Source organism: Gymnodraco acuticeps, unplaced genomic scaffold (genome assembly GCF_902827175.1).
Source record: "Gymnodraco acuticeps unplaced genomic scaffold, fGymAcu1.1, whole genome shotgun sequence".
NCBI classification, from domain to species: Eukaryota; Metazoa; Chordata; class Actinopteri; order Perciformes; family Bathydraconidae; genus Gymnodraco; species Gymnodraco acuticeps.
The window spans coordinates 2,099,093-2,106,416 of record NW_022992265.1 but is presented as its reverse complement, the minus strand read 5'-3'; the positions used below and the strand labels follow the sequence as shown (position 1 = coordinate 2,106,416).

The window sequence follows — 7,324 nt, the reverse complement described above, 5'->3', positions numbered from 1 at the left end:
GTGAAAAATGATATGCCTACAATTTATGAATTTGTCTTCTCTGTGGGTTGTATACTCTTCATTCTTTATGCAAATTCATTATAATTATGATTTTTCAAAGTTCGTTTATGATTCATTCAAAGCATTAAAATAAATGAGAAACAGAGAGCGTCATATACCTTTAAGAAATACGTGGGGGCGGGGTTCATAACCCTTTAGGAAACGCCCCTATACGATCCGCCTCCTTACTGCGGTCTGCAGCCAGACTCTATTGAGCTGACCGGCCGCCATCTTGCTACAGTCAACAGTTACTCTGATTCGCGTTATGGTAGCTGTTGTAAGGTGAGTGATCTGCACAAAAATACTCTTAACTCGCTGAAATCTTGACTGATTTACAAACGGTTTGGTTTATTATAAACATTATTAGCATGGCTATGATACAGGATGCTTGGACATGTTGAAATTGCAGCTTTTCTTTGTGTATGTGGTTGTATTTATTAGCTGGCTAATAACAAGAGGCTGTGAGTGAGACCAGGGCTGCTTCTCAGGTCGATTAAATGAAATCCTTGCTTCCCTCACTTGCGTCGTTTCCCTGCGTTTAGTCCCTCCCACCAGGGAAGCATGGAGGGACGCAAGGAAACCACGAGAAGCAGGGAAATGAGTTTTAAGAGCAATGGGACGTCCTTTCCTCCGGAGCGTCACGTGAAGCGACGTCCGTTTGTGATGACGCTGCACAGCTGTTCGTCTGGCAGCAGCCAGCTCTGTACCCGTTATTTCCACAAACACCCCCGCCTCTGTTAGTGCACATTTACTGACATAAACATTAGTATAATCTGTTGTAGATCCAAATACATGAAATAAAATAAGTCATTCTCAAAAAAGATAAACGCCATTCTTAAAATGTATAAACGAAAAAAGCGATCATGAAAATGTTTCCAATAAATGAATAAAAAAACGTTTGACCACTTTGTTGTTTAGATATATCACATATTTGTAACTAAATAATACATGAATTGAAACAAAACACAGTATAAACTGAGGAGTGAGTCCCGTGAGGTTCATGTATTTTCTTCACTCCGCTGGGGTATTGTTCTCATGTCAAGAAACATCAGATCAGTGCATGCACTGCCTCGTCCAATCAGTGAGCGATACACAGTAAGGGGGCGGGGTGAGTATCTGAGGATTTCATCGGAGGATGGTCTGGTGGTTCCTCGGTTATCGCTCCTCCATGATCGCTCCTCGCTCCTCCGGCAGAAATAAGAGCCATGGGACGGTACTCAAGATGGCGCAGGCAAATCAACTTCCGGTGAGACCGATGACCGAGGAGCGAGGAAATGAAAATAGTCGACCTGAGAAGCAGCCCTAGTATTACAAAGTTCACCCAGCAACTTTAAACGAGTGGGAGAGGCAGAACTGCTCTTTCTTTTCAACATAACTTAAGTTACACATGATTTCTTCCAAGTGGTTTGGCTTGTTAAAAACATCTTGCATTATGATACAGGAATTTGCTGGCTTTGTGTTTACAGAAGTACCTGACTATGCCGGACTTGTGTGCAGCCTACGGATGCTCCAATCGCCGCTGTCTGCAAACAAGAACCCGTGGGATCACCACATATGTTTATGTTTGCTCAGTCTAATAAACCCATAACATGGTTGTGAAAGAATACCAAAGCTGAGGCTGGACGATGATTGATTGTTGGTGTGCCATGTGTCACCGTGTGTCTTATTGGTTTTGTGTTATACTGTATTTTATTGTGTGCAGCTGGTCCTTATCTCCAAGACACATTTAAAACAAATAACCTTGAACCTTGAAGCCCCATCTCTCCCCACCTGCTCCTGCTTCCTACATCCCCTCCACACCACACCAAGTTGTTCTTCTTAATAATAATAATACATTTATGTTGGGGGGCCGCCTTTCATAACACCCAAGGACACCTTACAGGGGCATAGGGGCAATATAGGGAACAATTTAAAAAGTGGATTTTGTGATATATCAGCCGGGGTGAGACAAGACAAACCACAAATGGACTACAGAAGGACACAAAAGGACACATGGTACAGTTTATATTATTCTTGGTCTTTTTTCAATAACATATTTCAAAGGTTCTGGATTTGTTTACAAATCTAGAAACTAAATACAAAACTAGGATGATATGAAGATCTCATGTCAAAAATAATTGTGATAAATTAGAAAGAACTGGCCTGTCTGTGAGCACATTTTATGTTGGTTTGGTTCTTCTGATAAAGGTGTGAATATCTAAATAATATACCATGCTATTGTCATTAGTTGTGTCCCTGTTCTTCAAGCTAAGGCATTACTAAATTAACAACTCTTTGCTTACAGAGTGGTAACATGAGACCGATTTTTATATATAAAATATAAATGTATTTTAATTTTATAATTTAGTTATAATTTATTTAAAATATTAACAATATAATAAAAATAAATGGAGATATACACCGGCAAATATTTAATATAAATACCTTGTGTGTGTGTGTATAGCTATTGCTTTATCTGATTAATGTTATTTTCATATGAAAGTCCATGATTATAAGTATGCAGTATCATAACTACATCTTTGATGTTTATAAAAAACCAATCCGTTTGAAAATTGGTTGAAAATTGAGCAAGCTATGGTTATTTAAATAGTAAACCATAATGTTATGAATGAGAGCACTGCCTGTAGCAAGATGGCGGCCAAGTGGCAACGTCGGTCTCCATTGGCCAGCAGCGCGGGTGAGTCATCTAGTGTTTATATATATCTATGGGAAAAACGATAGACGCGCCCCGGCCCCACTCATTCAACACATAAAAGGAGTACTCTCGAGGCCTGCTCCCCTTTGGAGCACTAGCACAAGATGGCTTCCAGGACTGAAACACAGGAAATGCTGATGAATTTCATGATTGTGTATCTTTTTTAACATATCGTATAATTACGATTAATTTAAATACAGAGTATATTCATTTGCCTATGTACATTTATATGAGAAAACCTTGAATGAAATAAAGAGCTTTCTGAAGAAAAATGCCTACCTTTCTTAACAACAAAGGGCTGAGGCAAATGTTAGTAAAAGAGTTTGTGCTTACTCGCCCATGGCTACCATGAAACCGAAGTGTGGCCCCTGTGCGGTCCTACTGTGTCCACACAGCCTTGTTCATCTCCTTGAGATATCGAGGAAATGTGTCCCTTGCGCTATAATCATATTTGTCTATTACATTTGTAAAATGTCTAACTCACAGAAAAAGCTTGTTTCGGCGTCACACTTTGTAGACGGTCCCTGCGCACTTACCGTGAATATTTTCTCAATTTAACCGAAATAGGAAATCCCTCATCCCGCCCTCTACGCTAGTCTTATCAACATAGGCTCTGAGAGGGCATTACAGCCTGTCTCAATGACTCTCTCTTGTAATTCCAAAGATATCTTAAAAGCTTTATCTATCATCAGGTGTCTTTTAACAGACGAGGGCTTTTGTTTTGAAATTACTTCCGAGAGTTCCGCCCTCCCCTCGCTCAAACATATAATGTTGGTCATTTATAAGGAAAAAGCAAAAACATTTAATAAGAATTATTGCGGAGACGACGGTAAACTGAGTCAGCTCGAGGACGAAAACGGCTAAACGCATAGGATTAACGCAATCGCAAAAAAGCTTCCGTCCACACGCAATATTCACCGGATAGTGTCTGTCCACACGAGACTGCTCCGTTTAGCTCCAACCGCTGGAGAAGCTGCAGTACATATGCAGGAGCCTGTACGTGGCGCTGTAACTTCCTCCACAAAAGCAGCGAAGAAGCATGGTTGTCATGGTTTCCCTTCTGTTTATTCTCCGCGGTTGGGGCCGAGGGAACCGGGCAGAGTTGTTCGCCAGTCAACGTGTATTAAAGTTTAAATCTTCCGGACAAAATTATAAAAGTGCCGGACAAAGGTCTTCTTTGTTATTTATTGAGCTTTAAAACAAACGAATAACGAATCTATATAATATAATAATAAAATACATGGAGCCTCTCTTTTTCCTCCCTCTCTTCGGACAGCGTCAGTGTCTGTCTCATGCAGCAGCTGATCCAGTAATGAGTGACCCGGCCGACAGTAAAAAATAAACAAATTTATAACTAGTTTAGGTAGTTTGAGAGGTGTCTCTGTCCTGTCAGATTAGACTTCACTCGCGTTTATGTCCATATCGAGAGAAAGATAAATAATCTGAATTCAGTGTGCAGTTTACTTTGACGCAGGGGTGAGCAGCAGAGGTGGGGCTATTGCCTCATCATGATCAGAAAATGATCGTATAGGGCGTACACACGGAGCCGTTGGACCCCCCAGAGCGTTGCGTATGCCGTTATATCCACCTTGGGACCCGTTATCGTTTCCGCAGTCGTTTAGTGCCGTATTTGGTCGTCCTCGTGTGGCCGAACGGTCTATATGACACTAAACAGTAACGCAAACGACCGTTTTCGTCCTCGTGTGGCCGGGGCCTTAGCTATTTCATTATAATGACTTAGCTATCTCATTATAATGACATAGCTATCTCATTATAATGACTTACTATCTCATTATAATGACTGAGCTATCTCATTATAATGACTTACTATCTCATTATATTGACTTACCTATCTCATTATAATGACTTAGCTATCTCATTATAATGACTTAACACTTTTTAATTTAAAAATTATTTTTTATTGAAACAATTATGTAAAATACAGAATAAGGCACATAGACATCAATGTTCATCATATAAGCGGTACAACTTTATATTAAGGTACACAAATTCACCATCAACTACACTGTAAAAAAAAAAAAGTTAGTACAACTCAAAATTTCAAGGCAACAGGCTGCACAAGATTTTTGAGTTTTGAGGCCAACTAACATTTCTAAGTTTCTCTTTTCAATTGAGTCAACTAATTATATTTTGTCGAGACAACTCATTCAAATTTTTTACAACTTCAAGTTTTGAGTTCTGCATACTTAACATTTTAAATAAGTAAAGGTTGTGCTAACTTATTATCTTTGGTTTGGAAAATGTATCTTTCATACGTTTAAAAACTTCTAACTTTGAGTTCCACATACAAAGAATTCCATTAAGTGAAAGTTGTGCCAAGTTATTATTTTTGGTCTAGAAAATGTACCTTTCATATGTATAGAAACTTCTTATTTTGAGTACTACATACTAACAATTCCATTAAGTGAAAGTTTTCCAATGATACTGAATATGTGTAACAACATTGAAAATACACCATCACTAAAAGTCTTCCATAAGGCCAGGGTTCCATACAAATGTGCAAACCACCCTTTGAATAAGCCTGCTGTCAAAACAATAGCAGCTATGGAATAACAAATGGCAAAGTTAGTGTTTAATAACGAAAATGAACAATCTGTAAAACGGCATGTAAACAGCCAGTGATTTCTCCCAACACAACTCTGAGGGACCACACCATTTCCAACTCTTCCACTACTCATATGGCTCTTTATACAAAAAAAACAGCTGCAAGACAACAATTGTGGCAGTAACTACTAACTAGTCCTTGCAATATTACAACAACGAGTATGCAAGCCAGCTTGAGAAAAAAGTGAAATAATGTTAGAGAAAAAAGGTGCTTGTGCCTTAAGAGTGAGAACATGTCTTTGAAAATGTAGCAAGATGTTCATGTCACTAGTTAACATTTTATCTGTAAAGATAAAGAACTTGGGTTATTTGGGTTAGTTAGTGGGGTTAGTTTGGTTTTGGGAACTGAATGTTCAAGTCACAAACAGCAGTGAAGGCAGGAAAATGAAATGGGGACATCTTGTGAATCCGTTTTTGAATTTGCCAATGCTCACTTAGATTATGAGCTTTGTTTTCAAACTCCTGACCCGCTGGGAGCAACTGGTGGAAAGTCCCATGAAGATGTGCTGAACAGTCTCAAAAGTGTACTTGTGTTCTTTTGGAAACTCAATGTTCAGGGCATAGAGTACCAAAAAGGTAGACAAATGCAGTTGGGATGTCTGGTACATCCGAGAGTACAATTGTCTCTTCCAAGACAACAGCAATACTGTTGACCATTTGAGACGGGGTAGGTCCACCATCATCTACGTGAACAGTGAGGACTCTCATCTTGACACCAGCAGTCTGCTTTTCTTCCGGATCAGTGTCCTGCATGTAGAAAGCAGATAAGCAATTATTATTTACCAAATAAGGATATTATATAACTGCAAATAAAACACCGGTTTGATTGCTCAGCAATGACACAATAATTACTGTGAAAATGTTAACTGTTGTACAACTAGTTCACTAGTAGTTCTGTAGCAGGTCTAGTATTTATCCTGAGAATCGGGCTTCATCTTCAAAACAGATTTATCTATGATTATAGGAAAACTTAAGAACTGCACTTGTATGACATTAAATGTAGACTTATGATTAATGGACAACCATACTGTACACACCAGGCATTTCAGGAAGAGCTTCTCTGCACTGTCACGGACAAATAAGGGCAGACCTTCCAGACACATTCTCATTCGTTGCTGTGCAATGTCAGATGTCTGTAAATCAGAAAAACAGAGCATTAGGATTTATGGTTAAAATGAGTGATTAAAGGGTCATTTCAGAATCTCAGAAGTCAGGATCCATTTGTGATTTATTTAAAACAGCAAGTCTTCTCTGAACAAAATAACTTTGCAATAGTTGTTTGAATCGGAAGATAGATTGAATTATTAAACAGGACTTATGTAAACTTTGTTGATGAGGTAAAAGTGAAGTAAGTACCAAAATATGATGCTTTTACAAGATAGGACACCCCTTTTAGATATAAATGGATTTTAACCTTTTTAATAACTTTCACATCTATTCTTGAGTTACGAGAAGTGCATTTTTGAGGCAACAGAAAACTTCACATTTGACATTCAAAATCAAAGATTTTTCTAGTCATTTGTCTCAAAATGTGTCTGGTGAAATGTTCTAATTATGTGATACTGCATTTTGGGTTATAAAAAAGGTGTAAACTGTAGTCATCCAGATTAAAACAAATAAACGCTTTAAATAATTCATTTTGTGTCTAATGCACCTATATAAAATATAAGTTTCACTCTTCAAATAGAATTACTGAAATTATTCAACTTTTCCACGATATTCTAATTTATTGAGATGCACCTGTTTGTTCTCTTTAAGAATATTGTAAATTATCATTACGACATTAAAGACAAAAGCTACCTGTTCATCAAGAGAATCCAATAGGTTTTCCATCCCTTGTCCGAAGGCTCCTTTCCTGGCTCTATACAGCTTTATCAGTCGAGGACAGTATTCATCCAAGGCTGCTGTAAATGTCCCAAACAGGTCCTTGGTAGTGATTCGAAGGAACTCATAGCAAATCTGTGG

The 7,324-nt window shown here is 38.4% G+C and overlaps 1 long non-coding RNA gene across 1 annotated transcript; it reads right to left on the bottom strand.

The window, feature by feature from the left end:
- Positions 1-4,692: 4,692 nt before the first annotated feature.
- On the bottom strand, positions 4,693-7,314 carry LOC117540501. Its single transcript, XR_004568176.1, has 3 exons — positions 7,160-7,314; positions 6,397-6,492; positions 4,693-6,106 (listed from the first exon to the last, which is right to left on the bottom strand). It is a non-coding gene; the product is annotated as an uncharacterized LOC117540501 (long non-coding RNA).
- Between the last annotated feature and the right edge of the window lie 10 nt (positions 7,315-7,324).